Source organism: Miniopterus natalensis, chromosome 4 (assembly GCF_054644295.1).
Source record: "Miniopterus natalensis isolate mMinNat1 chromosome 4, mMinNat1.hap1, whole genome shotgun sequence".
NCBI classification, from domain to species: domain Eukaryota; kingdom Metazoa; phylum Chordata; class Mammalia; order Chiroptera; family Miniopteridae; genus Miniopterus; species Miniopterus natalensis.
Window position 1 is genome coordinate 55,469,221 of NC_142084.1, and position 27,342 is coordinate 55,496,562.

A 27,342-nucleotide genomic window follows, 5' to 3' on the forward strand; every position below is an offset into this window, starting at 1 on the left:
CCCCCGTGACTCGGTTGGGCGTTGTCCCCTGCACAGAAAGGTTGCAGTTCAATTGCCAGTCAGGGCTGGATCCCCAGCAGGGGGCGTGCAGGAGGCAGTTGATGGATGTTGTGCTCTTACATCGATGTTTCTCTCTCTCCCTTCCTCTCCCTCTCCCTTCCTCTGACTCAAAAATCAGTAAAAAAATCTTTAAAAACAACAACAAAAATCCACAAAACTAAATCACTTTTTGAAAAGCTAAGCTTCAGTAGTTACTGGTCATACAGTCTTAACTTCAAATTTTTTAGATACATTTAGAAATAAGTGTGATTTAGTTGGTGTAACCAACAGGATGTGTGTGTATGTGTGTGCAGATAGAGAGGGAGAGATAAATAGATGATAGGTAGATGATGGATAAATACATTTATTTAGAAAGAGAGATTTAGTTTAAGGAATTGGTTCTCACATTTGTGGAGGCTTGCAAAATCAAGGTTCTGGCAAAGTTGGTATCTCTGAAATCTTTCTCCTTGGGTTGCAGATGTCCACTTGCTGCCTGTTTACATGGCCACCCCTCTATGTACAAGTGTCCCTGAAAATGTGTCCTGATCTCTTATAAGAACACCAGTTGGATTGAATTAGATCCACACTAATGGCCTCATTTTAATGCAGTTACCCTTTTAAAAGTCCTATCTCCATACATAGCCACATTCTGAGGTACCAGGTGTTAGGAATTCAACCTATGAATTTGGCAGGGAGGACACAGTTTGGCTCCTAACAGCCTGGTAGTGAAGTTATGTTTCTCTACTTCAAGTTATTATTGAAATATTATTTTACAATGAATTATTTGGAGGTAATGCTGAAGCATGCATTCAAAACATGCATATCTGCCTGAACCATAAGTTAGAAAAACAAATACAGAAACAAACAAATGTCTCACAGACTTTTTAAAGCAAAAACATGCACAGGTTCACAAAACTGGAAAAGCAGTCTTTAGGGAGGATTCGGGGTTGGTTTAATCCAGTGGCCTTGGCTCTGATTCTCTATGATTCTGTCAGCTCTGTCCTATGTTACATGCAGCCCTTGTCCTAAGGCTGCCTCTTAAAACAGCTTAGCTACAGCCTCATACATTCAAGTGATAACATTCAGAGGAAAAAGCAAGTGTACTTCCCCAAGGCTTGCTCTTAAAAATGAGGAAATTTGTCCCAGAAACCCTTAGGAAATTCCTGGGACTTTGTCTTATTTAGGTCAATGGGCTTATACCCACTCCTGAAGCAGTCCTCTATGTCCATCAATAAATTTAACTAGATCCCTGCATTATTTATTGGGCAAAGAAATGAGGGATTCATTAGTGATCAACTCCAAGATCCAAACATAGTCAATCCCTCAAAGTAAACACATAGTGGTAGAGAGGTGGAATAGATTTGGGGATAGCGTCATAATGACTCCTATAATTGTCTGTGGAAAGGAAATGTAACTTGCAGTCTACATTTGAGCACAATATTTAAATGCAGAATATTTTGCACAGAGAGAAGAGCAGCTCCCTGCAAATGTGTGCTATTTCTGGAGAAGTTGCAAAGACCGATATTGAAAGACTAATATTTATTCTGCTGTCCATATTAAATTATGGTCCAGTGACTACAATGCCTTTAAAGCACAAGAAAATAAGTTGGTTAAATATCAGCTCCCTGTCCATGGATTGTTTGTTCACTGGGTATAGTGTTGCATTTTAACTGAGAGCAATGAGAGTTCAATTGCATTTCCAGTGTCTTGAAAATATCTGAAACTTTCTGCTACCATTATAAATCAAGAAGCACTGACACCCACTTATGACAACATGTATATTAGCTTTATTTTTACTTTACAGGTTCTTATATATCTGATAAAAAACATGACACATCCACAGAAAACTGAAAATTGTTTATAGACACTATTTATTTCCTCTTTAATTTTGCTGTCAACTATTTATTTTGGAAAATGGGTGTTTTTTTTAGTTTGAAGCAAAAGTTATAGCTCTTAATTTTGCATCTGAATATATCCTCAAAGGTCTCCAATTAGTGATATACCTTAACATTGAAGTTCTTAATATGTAATATATTTGTATTTTCATCATGTTATAAACAACCTGCTTATTTGTTTATGGAATGTAGTGAAAAAGAAAAAACTTCTTTTGGGGAATTATTTACCTTGTGATGGTCCTGCATCTATGGTAGCATCAGTATCTACAGAGTGTGAACATTTAGTGAGATGAATGTTTATGACCTTGGGGGAAAGAACAGAAAGCAGCAATGAGGAAGAACTCCCAGTATTCAGTGCCTTAACCCGAACTTGTAGAGTTCAGTATATATCTTGCAGAGCCATAGAATGGGAAAACAATTTTATTGTGCTCTTAATTATATATAAAAAAGAAACCTAGGTTGACAATTATGACTAACAGGTCTGACAGTATGGAAAATGAGTTGTTTTGGGTCAGAATCTTTAGTGCCATCGCTCATACAAAGGAACAGATTCAGCAAAAGCCTCTCACTAGGTCTGGTAAAAAACAAAAATCGTACTGTGCTTCTACCCACCCTAGTACAGTGGTACCTCGGGTCTTGAAAGTCTCCTTTGGCGAACATTTAGGGTTACAAACGCCGTGAATCTGGCAGTAAATGCTTCGGTTTTCGAACACGCCTCGGATGTTGAACATGCCCCACGGGTCCTGCTGAGAGCAAGACCCTGAGGCCCAGATGTTGGCTGTGGATCCCTCGGTTTTCCGACGTTTCAGAGCTCGGCCGGTCTCCGGAACGGATCACATTCGGAAACCCAGGCACCGCTGTGCTTTGCTTCCTGCTCCCATTAGACTCCCCTGGCCCTGCCCGCCCAGCTGCCCACCCCAGAACCGGGGCTGACTAGCCCTTCGATGTTCGGCCGCCTCCGCCTATCCCACGGACCCAGATGAAACTTAGAGTGAGTGTAAGGTTAGCATGTTTTTAGTTTTTTGTTCTTGTTGTTCTTTATATTCACAAGTTTGTACCATTCTCAAGGAACTCCAGTTCCATGCTTTGTGTTGTCTTGGTCAGCTCCTAATATCCAGACCTTTTCAGTCTTAATTTTCCGCGATGGCACCAAACCACCCAACCCTCTCCTTCCATCTTAATTTTTCTATTTCTTCTGCAACTCACATTCCAAATACAAACACAAAAATAAATTTTATTTTACTCTCGGCCTCTTCACTAAACACCCCCCATACATTTTTGCTTTCACTAAATTTGGCAAATCCCTGGAGGTAGATCTCCAAGGCTTTCCCTTAAGTATAGAATGTTCATTTTCCCTCACACCTCCATTCCGTTACCTTCCTGCTGCCTGAGTTCTGCAAGCACTGCTCTTGATGTGACCTCATAGTGACCTCATCACTACTATCTCCTTTGATCTTCCTGTGAGGTTTAAATGCTCTTAGCCCATAGAATATTATATTCTTTTTGACTCTCTGAGGTATTTTATTGTTCTTCAATATATGTGAACAAATCATTTACCTTTGAGTAAATCTGGGATATATTTATGCCCATGGTTTCAGGTCACACAACCTCTCACAGAGATATCCATCTATTATTCAATATGGCTGTAAAGTATATTTAAACAACTGATAATTAATACATTAAATTCTCATTATGAAGAGTGTATAATGTATATTAATAGATGTTCTATACTAATAAATTAATAAAAAGGAACCAGATGTTATATTGATTAAGACTGAAATCTTAATCAGCAATTGAGTGAGGCAGACCTGATCTTTTGAAGGCCATCCTTGACTTTAGCAGTTTTACATCTGTTATTTATGGTCCTTAGTTTGGGTTCTCCTAAGAGAAAATTTCTATAAAGATTTGTTACAAGTACTTTATTAAAGATGTTATTTCCAGAAAGCATTGTGAGGGAGTAGGGAATTAAGGCAGGAGGGGAAGGGAAGCCAGTAAAGGGTGTTAATGTGTGAATTACCACTATGCGTAACTTGGGTCAGTCCTATAGGAAACCCTTTGAGGATTGTAGAACACTTCTTACATCGTCTCACCAAAAAGTGAGGATTTGAGATGTTTATCCATCAATTTTCATTCCTCTGTAAGTTGAAAGTTGCTTATGTTCTATCAGTTCCCCTGATTTATGATGTAGGCAAAGCATCATCACTTCCAACTCCCAGCAGCCTCAGAACATGTGGAAGCTGAGAAAAGTGGGAAAATTCTTGTATATAAGAGAAGCATCTGCAGATGAGCTCCAGGATAAAATGAAAGCAGGTGAAAAGAGCACTGGCAGTTTCTGTTATTATAGGCTATAATATGTTATGGTAAGAAAAAATTCACAAAGATCTAGTGGCTTATTTGTAAATACAACTAAAATAAGTTGGAAAGGAGCTCGCTTTGCATAGTCAGTAAGAGATGCAGGCTAATGGAGGAGCCAACACCTTACAGCTCCATTTCCTAGAATTCATGGTCTTCTCTGTTGCATAACTTGGCAGAGATGCTGGAAAATTGAGCAGGAGAGTTTTAGTACCTCAACTTGAAAGTGGCGTACCACACCACAACTAAAAACAATCCAGAACTAGTTACATAATCCTGCTTTACCTGCAGGTGGCTGGGGATGGTTGGCTGCAAATGGTATACCTAGTAAGCATTATTACTGCATTTTATATGTCATCATTCTGGTAATTACTGGAAATAATATTAGTCATTCTAGTAATTTTAATAGTACATAGTTGTAATTGTAGTCATTCTAATATTTCGTATTATAGGAAATATGCACAACAAAATGAAACTGAGATATCTAGAATCTTCCCCCAAAGATGCCATTTTTATAAATATAAGTGCTTGGCATTAAGGAGAAAAAAGTTCTTACCCAAATAATATCCAATTAGGTTTCATTGAATGTAAAATAGAAGAAATCCTATCTCAAAATAATTTTTAAAAGTATATTTTTAATTACAGTTGACATTCAATATTATTTACATCAGTTTCAGGTGTAAAGCATAGTGGTTAGACATTTATATAATTTACAAAGTGAATCCCCCTGATAAGTCAAATACCCACCAAGCACCATAAATAATTACTATTTACCACCTTTGACTATATTATTGACTATATAACTCTATACTATATGCTACATCCCCATGAGTGTTTTGCAACTATCAATTTGTACTTCTCAATCCCTTTACCTTTTTCCCCAAGCCAATCCACCCCTCTCTCATCTGGCAACCATCAGTTTGTTTTCTATATCTGTGAATCTGTTTTTGTTTATTTACTTTGTTTTTTAGATTCCACATATAAGTGAAACCATATTGTATTTGTCTTTCTCTGTCTGAATTAGAATAATATCCTCTAGACCCATCCATGTTATCACAAATGATAAGATGTCATTCTTTTATATGGCTAAGTAATATTCCATTGTATGTATGTATGACTTCTTCTTTGCCCAATTGTCTGTTGATGGGCACTTGGGTTGCTTCCATTTCTTGGCTGTTGTAAATAATTCTGCAATGCACATAGGGGTGCATATAATTTTTGGAATTAATGTGTTGGATTTCTTCAGATAAATACCCTTAAGTGAAATTGCTGGGTCATAAGTAGTTCTATTTTTAATTATTTTAGGAACCTCCTACATATTGTATTCCATAGTAGCTGCATCATTTGCAATCTCATCAACAATGATGAGGGTTCCTTTTTCTCCACATTCTTGCTGATACTTGTTGTTTGTTGATTTTATTTCAGACTAATTTAACCACTACTTTAGGTACTGACAAATTCAGAGTAGATTAGATATCAGGATAGCTTAATGCAGGAATGCAAATATTCATTACTACCTAATGTTTGCTTCTGTAATCTGGGTTGCCTCATTCTCAGGTAATCAGATGGTTTCTTTTCCATGATGGAATTAAGAGAGGATTCGTTCAAAATAAAGATATGAGAGGACTTGAATTTCAGTCTCTACATGACTGAGTCTGTCTTAAGACAGCTCTTGTTTTTTGGACTTATAAGCTTCTTGCTTTGACTTTTTCTCTAGTGGACCCTTCATTTTCTCTCTGGAAAAGTGTTCTGCTCACAGAACTATACAAGAAAAACCTCATCATAAATCATCCTGCAAAATCCACAAATACACCTTTTTTAAAAAATATATTTTTATTGATTTCAGAGAGAGGAAGGGAGAGGGAGAGAGATAGAAACATCAATGATGAGGGAGAGTCATTGATTGGCTGCTTCCTGCATTCTCCCTGCTGGGGATTGAGCCTGCAACCTGGGCTTGTGCCTTAACTGGAAATCAAACCTTCATCTCCTAGATCATAGGTCAATGCTCAACCCCTGAGCCATGCCAGCCAGGCTAGACTTTCTTATATTATCAAGAGGGTAGGAGGTTAAGAGTTCATCAATAATTTGGAATGCTTACTATTTCTAAGTTCTACTAGGTATTATACAAGGTGGGTCAGAAGTAGATCCATGGTTGTTTGTATGGAAAATAATACAATAATAATAAATAATAATACAAGAATAAACTGTGTTTCATGTACTCACACTGTAAATCTACTTTTGCCCTACCCTGTATTTCACTAATTTGTTTTTCCCTAGAGTCTTAGTCAGAACTACCATTTCTTCTGTTCAAATCCAGTTAGAAAAATAATTATTCTCTCAATGTCTCAAAAAAGTCTCATTGATCCTGACTGAGTCATGTGACTATCCCTAAAATAATTGCTGAGAAAATGCCATGCTTGGATTGACCTCCCATCTAAGCTGGAAGATAGGGCTCCTACAGAGAACGTGATATGAGTGAGTGGTTCTTCAGTGGGAAATCTGGTGGCAAAAATAATAGATTCCTCCTCATAAACTTATACTAGGCAATGAGGGAGGAAATCCAGGATCCTCTTCGGCTAGAGGTAACAGAATTAAAGGTGTCTTAAAATCTGTGTCATTTTGGCTGGTCCATCAGTTGTTGTTTTCTTGAACAGTAATCAAAGAGAACAAGGCAAGAAGAAGGCAAGGTGATAATGGCTGTTTCTCCCCTGTATCTTCAAAGATTTCCTAGTTACTTGTTCCATCTACATCTTTTAGTTTTCTGATGACTTTTAGCAAATTTCGCCTTAGTATTTGGATTACTGTATCATTGTCTGAACAAAAATACACATAAAAAATTTTGCACTTTTTCTGAGCTGTGTGAAAACTCTCTTGACTGATTAATATTTGAACTTATCAGCATAATTGAATCATTATGCATATATATCAATGTTTTATTTCTTCAGGACATTCTGAATCTAGATTTCTAGGATCTTCTAAAATGGAAAAAAATGAACACACAATTATTTTAAATAAACTTCAAAGTACAGTTATGATAGAATGATAATTTTGATTCTCATAAATGTTATTATATAATTTTTGTCCATTTCATGTTTGCTCTAAGTCATAATGCCATCCCTCACATCTGCTCTTAATTATATTCTCTCCTGGTAGTATTCATACATTTTAACTGAGAATACTCTCAGTTTTAGTCAAGGGCTGTTTTATTTCTTAAGCCTTCATACATTCAAAAGCTATCAGTGTCACCCAAATAATACTCACTCATCTTTAATCCAGTTTCCTATGTCAGATAATTCTTTAAGACTTTACAGTTGATTGCTTTTATTTCATCCCCCCTTTGAAAGATGAATTTGGTTCTAAAATGGGTACATATGCCCTCAGTTCATATCTTCAGTTGTGTTGCCTTTAGCAATCTTCCCAGTTTTGGACTTAGGGGATTTGTGCCGTTCCCATCATATTGTTCATGTTGCATATTTCTAACCAAGAGAAGGTCTAAACAGCCCACTAGGTCTAAGCAGCAGTGTCATAGGTCTTTGCACTGAAAGAAAAGTACAACCAAAGCAATGTAAATTGGCACTTCTAAAGGTAATGACTACAGCACTGAATTTATTGGGCTATCTTTGGTCAATTTCTGGCCTTTGAGTGTAATTCCTACAAATGTTCAGAAAGTATGAATCAAGCTTTAATTAATTGTTATATCTTGTGGAACTCTTTCCAGACCCAGGCAGATAAAAATGGTAAATGTTACTAAGTACCATTAAAATGATGGGAATTCTAAAAATCTATTAGTTACTGGCATTGCTATTCCTCGAGGCAGTTTAAACTGCTCTGTTTCTACCTCCCTGGGTCCTCTCAAATTCTGCCAACTACATCACCCACTTTTGATCCGTTGGATGAAGTACTTTCTATTTAATTATTTGATCAGCTCAGTTGTACTAATTTTTTATTTTATTGAAGCCAAAAATTATTGGAAATATTTTAATGAAATTCAGCACACATAAGAATATGAACTAGAAAATTAAATAAAGCAGAGGAGCAGATGAGTTCAGATTAATCTCTAAAATATGTTCTAATTTTATATCCTAGAGGGAGATTACAGTAAAAATATCTAGTTAAAACTTAGGAGTAATAAAGTATTACCAACCATTTATGGAGATAGGAAAATAAATTCTTATGTCCAATAGCAGTGAAGGCCTGGGGAGGGGGTAGGAGCTAGATAGAAGGGGTCAATGGAGGGGAAAAGGGGGGACATCTGTAATACTTTCAACAATAAAGATAAATTTTTAAAAATTACTAAGACAGCCCTGGCTAGTGTGACTCAGTTGGTTGGGTGCCCTCCTATGCACCAAAGGGTTGCCCATCGATTCTGGTTGGGGCTTATGCCTGCGTTGCAGCTCAACCCCTGGCGGGATGTGTGTGTGCAGGAGGCAGCCACTGGATGTTTCACTCTCACATCAGTCTTTCTCTCTCTCTTTCCCTTTTTCTTCCTCTCTCTCTAAAAGTCAATTAAAAAAAATCTTGAAAAGAAAACAAAAAAAAATTACTAAAACATTGTTAAAGGAGACTTCGTGTTCTTCAGAAATCTCTCTCACCTGGCCAGTGGACTTGGTGGTTGGAGCATCATCCCATTCACCAAACAGTGACATGTTTGATTCCTGCTCAGGGCACATACCCAGGTGGTTTGTGAGTTTGATTCCCAGTCTGGGAGCGTGCAGGAGACCACTGATCAATGTTTGTCTCACACATCTATGTCTCTCTCTCTCCTTCCCTCTCCCTTTAAATCAGTAGAAATGTTGTCCTCAGGTGAGGATTAAAAGAAGAAAAAGGAAGGGAGGGAGGAAAGAAAGAAAGTAAATCACTCTCTTTTCCAAACATTTTTAAAGTTAAACCTCTTTATCAAATTTTCTTGGACAAAATAACAATAACATAACTGAAGAGAATTTAAAACCCTGAATTTAACTCATTTCTAGATAGCTAATTTATATTTGTAATCAAATATACTTTTTGCATGAATTGTCATAAATTTTTCACAAATTAATGTGCCTTGTTACATGATGCACCTGCTTTTGGTATAGATTGCAGTAAGAGGAGTATTTTAAAGGTGAAATGAATCATATCAGATCTTTAGTTAGGAAATTACTAAAGAAGACAGAAATGCAGATTGCCAGGAAGAGGAGAAATGATCACTTTACAATGGGATTTAGAAAGAAATTGGGTTTTCCTGAAGCAGAGAGATTTCTGAAGTTTGGTGCAGAGAACAAAGTCTAAGAAAATGATTTGGTAAAGCAAGTTAGTGAAGAAGGAAAGAAATGTCTTCACATGTGCAACGGACATTTGTCTGAAAATTAATCTGTGTTATAAAGTAATTGTGTCAAACACAAATTGTACTTTTAATTGACTATTTAATATAGAGTTCTTTCTTTAAGGAATACTTTTTTTTTTTTTTTAAGTTTTATTATTGTTTAAAATATTACAGATGTCCCTTTTTCTCCCCAATGACCAGTTCCACCCCATCCCGTCCCCCTCCCCAGTCCCTCTTCCCACCATTGTCCGTGTCCTTGGGTTGTGCATATATGCATATAAGTTCTTTGGTTACTCTCTCCCCCTCCACCCACAGCCCTCTTCCATCCCTCTGAGATTCGTCAGTCTTGTCTATGCTTCCATGTCATTGAATCTATTCTGTTCATCAGTTTATTAAGTTCTTTAGATTCCACGTGTAAGCGAAATCATGTCATATTTGTCTTTCGCTGCCTGGCTTATTTCACTTAGTTTTTCTTAAAATTTCTTCAAGGAACACTTTTAAGTAGAGATATTAAAAGGAAGAAATTAATAAGTTGAGATCAACCAAAGCCCACACTACAGAATGAATAACATTTATTAACATGTACAAACACACACCCATTCATAATACACCCCATTACACATCATATATACTGTGAAACATACACATGCACATACATGTCTGATAGTATTTTCAAAATTCTCAGACAGGGGACATGTTTTAACCTGAGGTACTGCAACATAGTGAAATCAATAAAATCTGTACTCTTCTAGGAAATGTATAGAGGTAGGGTGAATAATAAGAAATTGAAAAACATAAATTATATCTGTAGTGTTTTATTTAAATTCCTCTTTACTGGGGAATTAGTGAAAAACCTTCGCTTGAAAGGCTGTTGAAGGGCCAGCAATGATCTGGTGTACCTTTTCCCACTATCATGGCTCCATCTGCCACTGGACCCACATCTCTGAAATACACCGATTTGCTTTCCCAAATCCTATTAACTTTCTATTATCAGATCTTGTATTTTAATTGCAGAGAGAATTTCGTCCCTCTGGCTGCCATTGTTTAAAGACCCAGAAGCATTCTGCTACAATCTGAATTTAATATCAGCTTGTCTCCTAGTCACGCTATTATCTCTTCCTCTTTCTTTAATCCGTGAAGTTTGAGAACTTCTATAAAGGATGCTCTGCTGGAATGCAAAATTTCCCTGAATACTGTTTACAATTGCTGCTCTGGCCTGGACTTTGTAAGCCTCTGCTACTTTAGGAAGGATAAGAATTGTTTTCCCTACATGCAAATGTCCCCTCTCCCTATGCCCTTTAGGCTTTAATGACATTCACAATCAAAACTTGCTGCAGCAATTGAATTTCAAAACAAAAGCCCCCAAGGAGAGAAATCTGACTCTCCAGTTAACTATGGAGTAGCTTTACATAAGTTTCTTAGCATTATAGCCAAGTTCATCGCAGGCTAAACAATCTAGGAAGAGTTTCTAGCCTCTGAGGTCATTTAATTGAAGGGGGTTAAAATAATTTGTATTCATTTTTTGACCTTCAGTCATCAAGAGAACTTTAAATCTGTCCAGCATCCACTGGTTAAATGGCAAGAAAGTAGATGAAACATAGTATTCATCTATCCATAAAACCAGTTATAAACTTAAAAGTTAGTATTGAAAGGCATAAAATTTGGTTTCCTGGAAAAGCCATCTATGTGCAAAAACTTTATTAAGGAAAACCTTTCATTTTCCAGTGATCTAAGATAAATAAATTGCCACCATGGTTATTTTCAATTCCTTAAGCAGAATCATATTTTGTGTCTGTTTGGCTGAAGATAAGAGCACCTCATAGAGAAAGCCCGAGAACATGTAATTAACTCATTGATATTAGCTATGATGATTTGCATTACACTATTTCCATAATATTCATGAAGGCTGTATTTTTCTTTGATAACAAGAATAATCAAAAACATTTCATGTGAGATTTGTTAAATTATCTATTAAAGCTATGTGGGATTCAAGAAGATCATAAAGTATAACTGACATATGGAAAAACATATTTAGCTTAGATAAGCAACTGTTAATCTAGACCAACAAAACTGAGTAATATAGTACTATAAAAACTGTCAGCACTGATGAAAATAAATAGGAAAATAGAGTAGAAAGCAAATGAACTTCAGTACGTGGAACCAAGTCATAAAAGGAATTAACATCCACTGCAATTGAATGTACTATAATCAATCAATCATAAAAAGTAAAGAGAAGAATCAATTAACAATCTAATTAAAAATCATCCAGTGCCCTCAAATATTCTGTTTGAACAAGATTATCATTTTAGTGCCTAATTTAGAATTTAGGATAATTACTCAATTAAAATTTCAGTGAAATATTAACCTTATAAAACCTCTATTCAAGGCACTTAAATGTAGACTATTGAATATTATTAATGAACACATAGCCCAACTAGCAAAAGCATAGGCATACCTTTTATCATTTTAGGGTATCTCCCCTGGCCTGCCATTAAATTAAACACTCCCCCCTTTCCAGGAGGATCAGAGGAGATAACAGATTTTTAGTAAAATCAGGTCAAATTGTTACTCTGTGATCTTTATATTAGCTTCTTTTCAAAATGCTAGAGCTTTGGACTCCAGCCATTTCCTTATACCTGAACTAAGATTTCATTTTGTTCTGTTGTGTCTAGACCGTTTAAAATCATACTTTTCTATGTAGCCATAACATTAGGCTTTATAAAACAGAATAATTACATTTTGTGACCAATTTTCAGCTGTTTCCACTAAAAAGAAACAAGTTATATTTTAAGTTGGTGAATGCATTCTAATGTCTTCCACACACGTGCATGTACACACATACACACAAATTACAAATAAGAATGTTAAAATTTTCTAATGGAATCCAAACTATTTAAAATGTAAACTGAAACATAATCACATTTCCTGAATATTAATCTACTTCATGATGTCAAATTTTCTGTATGTGTTTGCACATGCATGTACTGTAGCTCCTACGACTGATTTAACAACCTCTTTCTACCATGTCTTTAAAATGTAAGGGCTGTAAACTTTCACTATTTGTAAAGAGAAAACCAATCTAGTGTATGGTCCCCAGGTCTTCTTCTACATTAGGTCTCTAATAATTTGTTTTAGTCATTTCTGCATCTCCTTTCCCCACCCCTTGTCATCCTTTTTTGTTTGTTTGTCTTAATTTAAGGTCTCATTTTATTCTTACCTCAACTCAGCATCTCTTTTCATTTTCAGAAAATTACCTCACATTCTGGGAATATCAGCATTCCGTGTAGATTCAGATTTTACATTAGTGGGTGAAGATTTTACCTCAAACCACCAAGAGCAAACTAATAAACATCCTCCAAAGTATATGTTTTTGCCCTGTCTGGTGTGGCTCAGCTGGCTGAGCATCCTCCCATGACCACAAGGTCACAGGTTGATTCCAGGCCAGGGCACATACCCAGGTTGCAGGTTCAGTCCGTAGTCAGGGTGAGGTGTTTCTTTCCCTCTCAGTTCCTCTCTCAAAAAACAAATCAATAAAAACATATTTTATAAAAAGTACTTGTTTTCTTCTCGTAAGCTCAGTCGAGGATCATTTTCACCCCGCTGTCCTCTCACTGTCTTATTCCTCAGGCCCCAGACTCCTGGATTTGGCATCATCCCTCCATCAGCCTTGGGATGTTTCCTATGTTCCCCAGCAGAACAATTCAGCCAGCCCCAGCTTCAGCCTCCAACCTTGCAAATTTACATCCATCCTTTAGACAGCAGGTGGTGGTGGTTGCTGTGGTTTTGAATGGTAGTAGAGCTGAGAAGGTGATAAGTTTTTAAAAATAAACAAAAAGTTACATGAAGATCGATAATATGCTTTAACTATCTATCAAAACAGAAAAAAAGGAGGGGAAAAAGGAAAAGAAGGAAGGGAGGGAGAGGGGAAGAATTGAGTGTATTTTTGGCATGTCTGTCTTCATTAGAAATATTAAGTGCCACAAATGCTCAGGTGCATTTGATGTGTTAATTCAATCTTATACATATCTTTTAAAGTATTTATGACTCCACAATTTTTGACATTTCCTGTACCTACTAAATCCTATCATTATCTGCTTCTTTTCATCAGTTTATTTGTGTAGGAAACACAAGGCTGTATCTACTAGACCACTTTAGTTTCCTTTCAAATCCAAGTTATATTGGGCACCTCATATGGGAAGAAGTGAAAGAAAGGCAAATATAGCAAAATATCATGACTATTTTTCACTGATGGAAAGACAGAATCATATAAACATATAGAAAATGTATTGAATTATTACTACAGTTCAGCCATTTATTTAAAGACCTTAATAGAAAAAACATATATATGCATATATATCTATATACACATATAATGTACACACATATATATGCTTGTGTGTTTATGTATGTATATATATACATGTTTCTACTAGAACCTTTAAATGAATGGCTGAACTGTAGACATAATTCAATATTATATACATATATATATCCCTTAAATGCTAAGCACTTGTAAAACTGAATTACATATATTGATTCCCTGTTTTCTTTAATCACCATTCAAATGTACAAGATAGTTTCCATGATTACTCCCATTTTACACATAGAATAATTAAAGGAATTGCCCATCTTTGCTTGGTTGGTGAGGGGGGAGTTGTGATGAGCACCCAGGTGGTCTCATTCCCCAGGACATGCTCTTATGACTACTTTGTTGTAGCTCAAATGGTTTGTGGAATGTTGCTTCAAGTCCAACCTGGCTCTTGACAGATATTTGCAAGTCCTGGCATACAACTTAGGTAACAAAGATTTTTAAATGGTGTCTGTCTCTGGTAATTCGCATTTGTTTTGTGAAAATTGGCCCTTTGATACATGTGAAGGCTCACTTTTTGGCTTTTAAACACATTTGAATCCTTGATTATGCTTCTTGTTTACTTAGAAAACTCTTTTCTCAAAAGGAGTGCAAAGAAACTTTATTTTAAGCCCTATCTAAGTTATCATGAATTCCGAATATCTGATGACTGAACAAATGTGGTTTTGTGCTATACTAAACTGCTTAACATTCCTGCTTTCATTAAAATTTCTACCGATTTTTTTTCTCATGACTTTTGTAAGCTCTGGGCTGGTAACTCTGTGGTTTATTTTCTCATCTTGGAAGCTGTTGGTACATACTAACCAGAATTAAAATAGGGAGTTAAATAACCACACCACTGACTCTGGTATTTTACAGTCCAAGCAACCTGAGCAACTTCACAAACCAGTGTGTCCATTACTCTAACTCATATTCAGAGGACCACATGCACCATCTTGCCATGGTCCAGGTGAGAGCTATGGATGAGTCCTTTTCTATTCTGGAATGCATACAGAGCAATCAAGCAATTAGGGAGAAGATGCAGTTGTTCTGGTTGTTTTTAGGAGACTCTGAGGATCAAACCAACTCTGATTCTTTCACGTCCTGCATGGTGTATTTTATTAACTAGAAAGGATAGAGTTCACTACATGGCACTTTTATTGCTCCCTTTGCCTAGGAAGAGAGCAGTGGGATCTTTAGTTTCTTTATTACAAGAGCAGTCAGATATTTTATATAGTTGCCATTTGAGACAGCTAAAGCTAGGCAATGAGTACTCGAAGTACATTTGTTGTGCTTTTCTAAGAAAAGGGTTCATTAAAACATGTGGGTTTTTTTCCTAACCCCAAACACTACTGGGACTATAACAGGCTATAGACAAGCTTCCTTAAACAGTCTTGAGGAAAGCCTCATTTAAGTAATACCTTTGATAACTCTACTGTGAAGTGAATAGAATCGAGGAAAATAATAGTGGGAAGTGGAAGGGGACAGTGCCTTTATGTCCTTCAGGAGTTACATTCATTCTTATTTCATTTGCCCAAATTCTGTTCTATTTCCAACTAATATATAAGATTTTTTTAAAAAGAGCCTGGTAGAAATGCATTTGCTAAATGGAATAGATTATATACAAATTTCTTGTCAATAAAAACACACTTTCTTATAATAAAATTTTAAAATACAAAAAAAGTATACTCTTTCAAGATCTTCAAAATCAATTAACTACCCTATTTTACAATAAGGCAGCAGCGAAGAACATGGTGTACAAAGAAAATAAAGCACTTTCAGCATCTTCTACTAGTCGTTATTTTAATTAGAGATGAAACTCGTTTATGAGTGCTGATACTTAGCAATGTCAGACAGGTGCTTAATGAACTTGACCTGACTGGATAACTCAGTTGGTTAGAGCATCGTCCTGATAAGTTAGGGTTTTGAGTTTGATCCCTGGTCAGGGCACATGCAAGAATCAACCAATGAATGCATAAATAAGTGGAACGACAAATCGATGTTTCTCTCTTTCTCTCTAAAATAAGTAAAAATGAATAAACAAAAAAATGCTTAATGAAAATATTTGACAAGAATATTTCTAAGAATTCTTAAGAATTCTAAGAATTTCTAAGAATTCTGAATTCTTCTAAGAATTCAGAAATAATTTGACAAGGTTATAAGGGTCATTTTCCAGAGAAAAACTAAGATTTGAGATGGTTTTTATATGATGGGGACAAAAATTTCCCATACTGTTACAATTGAAGAAGTGTCCATTATCTTATTTAGGGTAATTTCTCTAGATCACTTACAACAATAAAGCCCCAAAAAACAATTAAATTGGTCAATTCTCTTCTGTCTTAAAAACCAACCAAATAACCAGCTTGCCAATCAACAGAAAATAAACAGCAAACTTTCCTTAATTTGGTATAGCTCTATTATCCTTTACTGCCAAATTTATATCACACTTTTGTACCTATCACTGGCTTTTAAAACAATTCAATTTTTTTCCTGCTCCCTAAGATCTTCTGAAGCTATTCGTTCAATCCATTTCCCTTAAGGATTCTAGTAATAATGGGGATTTTAGATTTTAATTTTGCTTAATTTCTTGACAGCATTTGATAATAGTATTCACTTCCTCCTACAGGATTTTTTTCTTCTGTTGGATTCTGTAAAATCATATTTCTTTATTTAATTCTACCATTTTCTCTTCATCTATTCTTCCCTCTCTATCCATATCTCAAATGTAGATGTTCCAACACAAGGGCTGCACTGTTAGTTCTCTCCTCTACTCTGCCTACACACTTTCTTTAGAAGATTTTATCTAACTTGACTTCAATAACCATCTATATTATGACAACTATAAATTTTTATTTCCTGCTCACTCTCTCTCTTGAGCACCAGACTCCTGTATATAATTGGCTTGTGAAAACTCTATGATAAATGTTCACTGTCACAACTGACTCAATATATATGAAACAAACTCATTATCTCCCATCTTCTCACCAAAGCCTAAAATTAAGTTCTTTTGCAATCTTTCACATCTCAGTACATATTGACAATATGCAGTGTTTTTCAAGCCCAAAACTTAAGCATCATGCTTTATTCCTTTTTTTAAATTTCCTACATCTAATCAAGAAAAATAATTAAATTTGCTTAAGAGACACATCCACTTAATTTACTCTAATTCTACTACCAACACCCTATGCCAATCTCATCACTTTTTTTACAGCTTATTTTATAGCCTCTAAGTTTGTCTGCTATCATCCATTTGATTCCTGCACTATACCTAGAGTCAGCTTTTTAAAACGATGTCTTGTCAGTGTCCATAACCTTTGACATGGCAGAGAGGACATCACCGTGATTTCTCTCACCCAACCTCTTTAACCCCAGTCTCAGCCATCCTTTACCTTGAATGCTATGCTCTGGGCACCACGGGCTCCTTTTGTTCTCTCCTCCGGGTGTTGAGGCATGCTATTTTTAATCTCTTTGCCTCTCTAGTTAAACCTTCTGTCCCTTCTTTTCTTTTTATGCCCCTTCCCAAACTTATTTCCCTCTCATCATTCGCATTTCAACTTGAATATTACTTCCTTCAGGATTCGTGGGTCCTGCTCTAGATTAGGACTCTGATCCCATAACCTACTTGAGATATAGTTCATTATTTATATAATATCTGTTTTCCCTACTAGAATCTAAGCTTCATGAAATAAGGACCATATCTAGCCTGCTATTGCTCTACCAAAAGCAATTAATAAAATGGAAGCACAAAATATAATAAGATAAAAAAACACATTTGAATAAATCTTATGGATTTACTACAAATATTTTATAGTTTAAATCAAATGATATATGTAAAGTGTAACTGGCACATAACAAACACTCAATAAATAGTGTACCTTTCATCTCTCTAATTTCGTATATTAAACTGGATGTAGAAAATATGAAATAAAAAAGAAAATGGCTTTACCATTATTCATGCCTTCTAATATATTTTAGTGAATATATGTTTACATATTTTTAGTTGATTTTTGTTGAATGTTATTATAGGTTAACATAAAATATGTTTCTACTATAAATAAGTCAAAACTGTTTTTATCTATACTCACATTTGCTTTTTCCATAATTGCTATGCAATTATCCAGGTAAAAAGTAAGCATTTTTCTTATGTTGAATACCTTTTTATCTAAGCCAAACAAAAAGAACTAAAAAAAAAAATCAAATCAATTTTTTTTTAACTTTTACTGTTTAAAAAAATAAAATAAAATAAAATAAAAAGAAATAAGTAAATAAATATAAAATAAATTATTAATACCTTCCCTATTTTAATTCTTTGTTTTATTTTTTAGATGTCTCATTCACTCATTCAGTACATTTCTCTTTTTTTACTGCAACCTAGCTTATAATATTTTAAAATTCATCTGTAGCAATCAATGTATTTTTGTCATTTCAAATCATACTCATACATGTGCTTGATATAAATTGTGTTGAATCTCATTTGTGGTAGATATATGTTTTAAAGATAGTTTGGACCATTCTTTACTTTTAGCAAGTTATATATTCCTACCCTATCTTCTTTGACAAAACATAAATCCAAGGAATTTCATATTTTAATGCAAATATGCTTATAACCCTTGGTGATTGGATAAAATTATAAAGATCAAACACCTTAGAAAAGTGGTGAAAATTTCAAGGCATATGTTTTTCTAAGAAACTCTTTTAGTTCTTTATTAGGACAATCTACTTATGAAAATTACAACTGAACTACTGAGGTAAACTCAGCTCCTAATGTGCTTATTATTTTTTACTCCTCTAAATACCCTATTCCATACTGCTAAGGTTCTTGTGCCAATAGTAAATGCCAATGTATGCATTAATTCTTTATTTCATTAGACAATTAATTTTTTCTATTCTTCCTCTATGCTTCCATTAAACTTTGTTGTAATTTATTGTCACATGAGAAGATATTTTCTTATCCTATCAGTTTACATATATACATACCAAACATACTTTCCTTGAAAGCAAGGGCCATAATATACTCATCTTTCTTATGCTTGTATTGTTCAGTACACACATATATTTCTTTTAGATTGAATGATTTATTACTATTTTAAAAGTCTTGTCTCTAGGCTTAATTTAACTAGTACATTTTTCAATTATATTGAAGCCAGTCTTTATGGAATAGTAATAATTTGACAGAGGTAGAGGAAGATTACATGATTGAGAAACTGACAGATTTTGCCTATTAAAGGAGATATTGTCAATTAAAGAGGAATTACAAATGGAAATAAAATGCCTTTCAAATTTTAGTATATGACAAGAGAAAAATACTTGGCTTATATAACTTTTAAATAAAATACATTTGCATTAAGTGAATTTTAATCAAGGTTGGGTGATTAGTATTGATTACTTTTATATTATATTATTTGGGATAGCATTTTACCACAAGATTGTGCTGTGAGCCTTTTGTCATTTGGAATGATAATTACAAAGTTAGATATATTTGGAAGCACATCAGATGTAGGCTATATTACCAAATACATAAAGGGAAAACATACTTTCTGTGTCAATTAACAAATTTTAGCTTTGGCAGAACTCCCCCCACCCCACCCTATCATTTGATATCCATCAGATTGCTACTCAGTAAGTAGAGTCTGAGAACACAATATTCTCCATTCAAGAGGAATCTTTCCAGTAAATGTGATCCGTCAACTTGGAATGGCAACTAAAGCATTCATTTAAAGTGATCCTCAGTGCTTCACAGCTTGATTTTTTATTAGCACATCTGATACCAATAGACTATCATTTAGATAGGTTAAAAGACATCTAACTTTTGCAGATAATGTTAGTAAAGGAAATAAAGTTTCTATAATAAGGAGCTCGTAAAGAATATGTTTTATTTTCCTTGGTCATAAAAAGCTTTTCAATAACATTCCCAGTTGAATAGTCAAATACTTAGAAGGAAAATGTCTTTGCCTTTCTTTTCATTAAAATAGGCTGTCATAAAACAACAAATATGGCACCTCTCATAAAATCAGGTCATGTTTTATGAATATTTAACTTACTTTGAACCTTTCAGAAGGAAATAGTGACCTTGAAAACTCTAGTAAAGGTACAACATTAAAACACAAAGGCCACTGCCTCTGTCATTAATCATGGTAGATGACTGCCTGGAGCTATTGTTGGCTTTTCAAAGGGAAATCTTAAAAGGGAAGAATGTGAAAATATATATTATAGACTATTTTATCATAAAAAATCATGGAAGTGATTTAGACCCAACCAGCACATGAGGGTTTTGTTAAAACTTATTTTTAAAATGAAGTTTAAAATTTTGTGTTTTTATTTCCTGTCAGCTTGAAATCAATAGTCTAGTTGAGCAGTAAGAATTTAATAACCCAACTGCTAAATATTGGTTCAGTATATTACCTTTTTATTGGGCTATGAAACCTTGATTTATGCAGAATCACAGCGGAATTATCGTAAATAAATGAATAGGTTTTTCGTGTGTGTGTGTGTGTGTGTGTGTGTGTGTGTGTTTAGACTATTTACAAAGGTTTCAGGAAGGCATTTAAAATTCTTAGGAGAAAATCAGTAAGACAAAGAAACAAATATTAGCCTCTATTAATTAAATCCTTTCTTTTAGAACAGAATACCTACTTGGGACTAAAATTGAGGCCAAGAGCAAGTTTCTGAGCCAGACAGAACTAGTGAGAACATTGTGAGATTTAAATTCAGATGAGATTAAAGAGAGAGTAGACAACTCAATTTCTTAACCTTCAGTCAAAGCAAACATTACAAATTATAAGAAAGTGCAGGATGCTTTTTCTAGTGTATGTTTTTAAATAAAGCGTAGATGAGTCAGGTCATTTGCTCACTTACTGAATATAATCTTATGTTTTCTTAAATCGTTACCCTTGGCATAGAATCACGAAGCATGCCAGGCAACCAGGAGCAGCCTGAGGGCACCTTGTAGCCTTCTAGGCCGGGAATAAAGGAATAGCCTAAGGAAGTTAAAAACATGGAGAAGCGAAAAAATATATACATATACATTTTCATATGTTTTATTTTTATACTACCTGGAAATAAAGTTTACATAAACACTGGCAGTCTGAAAACCCCCCGTTGACGGCAAACAGAGGCTCACTTTGTTAGAGTAATGTTTGTGCAGCCTCAGATTTATGCCCCCCTTCCGTCGCCAAGCCTGACGAAGGCAAGAGCTGTGATCGTGTCCAAGATCCTCAGGTAAACGCCTGGTTTATCTCTGTGACTCTGGTCCGTGTATGGTTCCAGCCATGTATAAACATGACGAATTGAGGAATCTCATCTGATGGGAGGGATCCACACGCAGTTCTCTGTGCCTGAAAGATCTGAAATGCCAAACAAAACTGATAGAAACATGTTTACTCCTTTACACTGGATGCCAGCGTGATCTCTGAACAAATGTCCAGCACCTTGAAAAATGCTTATAGGGAGGAATTAAAAACAAACTCCAAATGGAGCACAAATTGGAATGGTTTTAGTTAAAACGTGCAAAATATGTTCTAAAAAAAATGGTTATTGTTGCTAGTGCTGAGGGAAAATATACTATACATATAAAATGTTAAGAAGGTACTGCTTAAAACTGATGAAGGTCTTTGTCACTGTTTTGTGGCTAGAAAGATAAAATCAACGCATTATGTTAGTCAAGGTTATATTTATTGAGTGGCAGGGAAGTACTAAAAAAACATTATATTTGTAAGAACGTCTTACTTCCTTTAATATTTTCTATATATCAAGTTATCTCTACCATTTGGTGGGCAGCCAAGTTCTCTGGCGTTCAAGTCCTCTGCCTCAGTGTGAAAATGAATCTTATTTCCTTGAAATACTGATCCTACTGCATTTCAATGAAATGAGATTTTGTTCAAGCAAGTTGAAATCTTAATTTCAATTCTTTTCAGAGAAATAATTTATATATAAAATACCACAGATGGATGTTTATATTCGATATAATAACTTGAAGACTTATTTTATCTGAAAATGAAATTAGAGTTTTTTGATGCCAAAACACAGAGCTAAATCATTTAAGGTTGCAGCACATCCCACTTTTCATGCTGTAGAAGCACCGTCTTTTCCCAAAGGAGTACCTATGTCAACATTGCTACCTACTCAGATGAAATCACCCACAGCCAAGACCTTACTGCCATAAAGCCGATAAATGAGCACAATATTTAGCAAACAGACAAGATTGGGTGAGTATAAAATACTTTAACAAATGAACTGATTAACATGAAAACAGAAGAAAGCATATAGTCCATACACTTTCATATATCAGCCTAAACAGAAATAGCATGAAGAAAAGTAAATTTGATGACTGAAAGTTGAATTAAAATTAAGTACAAATTTCTTACTTATAATTTTAAAGAGACAAAATGGGCCTGATAGTTATCAATGTATCAATGCATCAAAATATCTACGATGTGAGAATTAGTCATAATTAATTAAGAATCATTAAAATTATGTCAGTTTTCTTACTGCGGGGAAAATTTTTTTTAAAAAGGGAACCGTTACATTTCATTACATGATACTGGGCCAATCTTGAAGTTAATATGTAAGCGCTGATGAAAATGTTATCATTGACTCATGTAACCAGGGTGGTGGGTGAGTACTACGTGGATATTTAATTCTTATCTGCCTTGTTTTATAAAAATGTTCCCTACATAAACATGTCTAAGAAACACAACTTTCTGACCTTATTCACACTCCTAAAAGCCTGTCCTGGGTGCTCTGTGGATATAAACAGCAAGCTATCTTTTAATGCTTATAGTGTATTTTAATGCTGACTTAACATTACTACTTCATTCTCAAATAACAGATTTTGGAAGTGTTGTATTTGATTATTTTTCCTGAAAAAAGAAATAGATCAAATTATGATATGGGTGGTATCAGTTGAGGAGAAAAGAAACGTCTGCTCGCACACTAGGCGGTTGGGTTCCGTGATTAGAGTGTGGGCCAAGGCCGTGGGCAGGCACCTCGGTTGCAGGCTGGTTCCCAGCCCTGGTCCAGGTGAGTGCACATCGATGTTTCTCTCTCTCTCCCGCTCCCTCCCTTCCTCCTTCCCTCCCTCCACTCTCTCAAAAGCAATGGAAAAATTTCCTCAGGTGAGGATTTAAAAAAAAAAGAAGTCTACTTCTGGCAGAAAGGGTTGGTTTTGTGTTTTCTTAAAATATTTTACAATGGGCTTTAATCACCATTTAGTTACTGCCTTTTTACTCAGACCTTGATTTTTAAAAAAATTTTGATTGAGGAAACCAAAGAATTGGAAGAATACTTTAATATTATAGTGTGTCAAAACTATGAACAACCACATATGCTTACCTTCTACTAATTAGATGTTAGTTTTTGGGCTTTCTATAAAGTAGCTACCTGAATATTGCAAGTTAGTTTCTCTCTAATTAGTATAAGAGTTGCTTCAGTCACTTTTTATTGTATAACCTTATCTATAAAAGTACTATTGTCTTTGTTTTGAATTGCACACTTTATTTTTTTAATTAAATTTATTGGGATAACATTAATCAATAAAATTACATAGGTTTCGAGTGTACAATTATATGTTACATCATCTGTATGTTCATTGTTTGTTTAATACCCAAACTCAAATCTTCTTCTGTCACCTACATTTGATTCCCTTTACCCTTTACTACCTCCCTCCCACCTCCCCCAGGTAACTGCCATACTTTTATCTGTGTCTATTTGGTTTTGTTTGTTTTGTTCGTTCATTTGTTTAACAACTATCATCTTCTAATAGCTTATCTTGTCTCTTTTAAAACTAAAGTCATTCCAAACAACTTCATTACATTTATATATAAAAAACCAGAATTGTCTGATAAATGTATATATATATACAGGGTGAGGCAAAAGTACGTTTACATACAGTTGTGTGCGAGACACAAAGTTATTCTTGTATTATTATTTATTAACTATGGTATTATTTTTTATCCAAACAACTGTAAATGTAATTTTGTCCCACCCTGTATGTGTGTGTGTGTGTGTGTGTGTATAATTAGTTTCTAACAGTAACGTCCATTATAAGTGACCTTCAAGAGTATACTTGTCAAAATGCTTGTGTTCCATAGTGAGATCAAGACAATCTATAAATATAAATACTTTAAATTTCCCCCATAGTTTGGAGGGGACAGATGCATATCAGGGCATAGTCTATATAAATATCTGAGGAGAGGTTATTGTTCAGAGTTTCTCTAACTCATTTAGTCTTTAACCATATAATTAAAATGTCTGTGTTCCCAAACCAAACCAAACCAAGTCACCTGCTACACAAATGAAGAAGATGTGAGGAACTATTACTTCCCGGGAAAACGTGTCCTCAGCCCAGGGATTGGCAAATTATGGCCTGTCACCTTTTTGTTTATGGTCTATGAACAAAGAACGATTTATATATTTTTTAAATAGTTGAAAAAGTTTATAGGTTTTATATTAAATGACTTGAGAATATTAAATGAAATTAAAATTTTCCATAATGAAGTTACTGTGACACAGCCACATATTTATGTACTTTCTCTGACCGCTTTCCTGCTACAAGGCAAGAGTTGAGTAGTTGCGACAGAGACTATATTATCTGGCCTCTTACTAAAAATATTTGCTGACTCTTTTGATAGGCCGAGGATAAATCTTCCAGAGGAGACTAACAGGCTTTTGGGGAACTCCTTAATTATCCTCTGCCTATATCGTAAAAACTTCTTGATCTTACTACTACCAGCTTAGGACTGCCAGCTCTATGAGTAACTGTAAATATACTAGATTATCAGTTGGACAATCCAAAATTATTTTTCAGCATGAACTTAATACTGCTGCTCAAAACAGTGTCTCCAATAACTTGTCAGGGCCCAAGGAAGATGTTTTATTGTCCTATCAAGGCATAGTTCTTTCTAGAAAAATTGTTCTAAACCATCCAGTTTCCTTATATATATATATATATATATAATGTAATACATCTATACAATATATTTCATAATCCACATTCCTGACTTTCTCATCAACTAACCTCCTCTGTTCCTGAGAGGTCATGGCTCTCAGAGTACCCTTTAGCCTGCTATATAATTTGAGCTATAAGACACCTGGAAAAATCAACTATCGCCATGATTTCCTTTTTATATGTATTTGTATAGATCACAGAAGCAGGCAAGTTAACCATAACTCAGGAACAGATCTGGGTACTTTACCTTAAGAGAGATTTTCTGTGTGTGTGTGTGTGTGTGCATTCACATTTATAATCTAGAAATGAATAAAAGTATGAAATCTCAAACATGAATGAGAATATTCAATAATGCACTTTGGTTGTATATTGAACTTAATTTTGTTTTGAAAGTTAGACTCTTTGAACTCATATGTACATTTCATTTAAAGCCATCTTATATTTTGACCAATTAATGTGAGTTCACAAATTCATGGTTATACAAGCAAGCAAAAGTTTACTTAAACACTTTTTTTATTTTAAGAAACTATGTATATAAAATTCCAATAAAACATTACATTTATAAAGTTATAATTTAATTATGTACAATTAATTATGCAAAAATGGAGCATAGTGATCCTGTAGAGCATGATAAAAATAAGCGTTACAGAAGATGCGTCTTCTAGAATTAAGTGCGTAATGACTTAGGTAGCTTTTGTTCCACAAGAGCCATGAACATGTTCTGTATTAAAGGAAAAGTAATTTTAAGACTTCATGCTGCGAAATGTAAAGAATTGCAGAATATATAAAATTTGATGTAAAATATGTTTATGTATCATTGCAATACATGCAGTTCCTGAACTTTTGCACTAATTGTCTGTCTATATTTTATAGTGATATATATTAATATATATGTTAATTTTCCACTTTAACAAAAATTAATTTTTAAGACTTTTAGTTTGTCTGTGGTAAATTTATATCTGTTCTTTCCTTAGAACGAGCATGTTTCAAAATAATACAGACTAGGTGAAATAAAATTATTATTTTCTTACAAATAATTCCAAAATAAAAATCCTTATGTCAAGGGCATAGTTTTTGAGATAATAGACATGTCTATAATATTACAAAGCAGGTAAAAAATGTAGGCAGGGCAAGTTTCCTAAGGCTAGAGTATGAAAGAAACATCACAGTTTTCTAATAAATTTGAATCCCCCAAACCAGTAATATAAGAATAAAAACTGGCAATGGGTGTTGTTCCCAGGAACATTTCTGACCTAATACTAGTAGCTAAAATAGAAAGACTTTAGACTCTATTAATTGTTGGAATACAACTAATAAAACAATGCACATGTGTTTAAAACATACATTATGCATGCAAATAATTTAAAAATTTCCACTTAATCCTAGCTTTGGGAGCTCCTAAAACCAGGGCAAAAGGAGAATATTATCCAATGGTAACACTATCAAAGCGAAGTAATACAGTTGATTAAAAATACAGTTGAGCACGCCCAGCAGATGAAGGTGTGAATTTCCTCATACATCATCTTAATGGCAACATTTTCTACAAAGCAACATGGAGCACTCCTTTCATATTTCATGAGTTCTATTTGCCTGACTTCAAAATGCCAAATGTGCCAGTGAGCAGTACTTTAGTATTCATGGGTTTTTGAGATGGCTTTGACAGTTGTCAACTAGAGAAATGGCTTCACCAGGAAAGAATCTGACATGATTTTTGGCACATGTATAAAATTATGTAGTCATTCACATATGCATTCTATGTTAAAGGTATTCTTTGCATAGCTATATTTTATGAAAATTATATGGATATAAAATCCTTTACATAAACGTAAGTCATTTTCAAATCTTATCTGGATATACACTTAGTATTTCAGAAAATTTTGTTAACTCCTGACATATAATAATTGAGCTATTTTGAAAGGATATAACCCAGTAAGTATCCTAAAGGTTCTCTAGAGCACAAGTCATCACAGTATAAATCATACATCTATGTGGACAATTTATATTTCTTTTTTGCATGGAATTCAAAAACATTTAAAGTAGTTCATTTTAGGGGGAAAAAAATCATAGCATTTATCTTTACCCCAATGGTTTAGTTTCTAGCTCTCGAGTCTCTTATTAGCATTTCATACCTAGAAATAAAAATAAAATTTACCCATGAAATAGAGTTCATTGCTATTAATCTTAAAAGGTCGATGAAATTTTTGATAATGTCGGGTATTAATAATACATTGCATGAATTATAAACAAAAACAAACTTTTAAAGAATTTATTATCTATGTTATCTCATTGTATTCTTTATAACACTTATGAGTTGGGAGACCCAATAGAATAATCACCATTGGATTGATAATAATTTTTAAAAGTTCTTAAATATTCATTGCATGCTAGGCACTCTTCTAAATAATATATGTATATATACATATACACACACACACACACACACACACACACATATTAGCTT

At 34.4% G+C, this 27,342-nt stretch overlaps 1 protein-coding gene across 2 annotated transcripts in view; it reads left to right on the forward strand.

The window, feature by feature from the left end:
* GALNTL6 (polypeptide N-acetylgalactosaminyltransferase like 6) overlaps window positions 1-27,342 on the forward strand; it is a 755,171-nt gene that overhangs the window by 100,705 nt on the left and 627,124 nt on the right. The window lies entirely within an intron of this gene.